Genomic DNA, 327 nt, shown 5'->3' on the forward strand with positions numbered 1-327 from the left:
AGGATAAAAGATATGAGCGATTCGCACATTAGAGAGTTGGTTCCCTTTCTTCAAACGTTTGTCGCGTCCAATACTAAAAGGAGAAGGGCTTTGGCAGACACGCTTTCGAAACCAGAAACAGAAGCTGTGTGTGAGATTATTCTTAACGCCATAGCGAACGAGTCCTATACCAAGAAGCTTTCTGATCAGTGTTTGCATCACTGCAAAAAGCATAAAAATACTATTCGGGATCTGGCATATAATAAAAAGTTGGGGTGGAAACGCAAGAAAAAAGTCATTAGAAACCAAGTCGGAAGAGGGTGGTTCCTTCCCCTTATAGCGACGGTC

The sequence above is a fragment of the Frankliniella occidentalis genome, unplaced genomic scaffold, assembly GCF_000697945.3.
Source record: "Frankliniella occidentalis isolate FOCC.00 unplaced genomic scaffold, Focc_3.1 Scaffold136, whole genome shotgun sequence".
Lineage (NCBI taxonomy): Eukaryota > Metazoa > Arthropoda > Insecta > Thysanoptera > Thripidae > Frankliniella > Frankliniella occidentalis.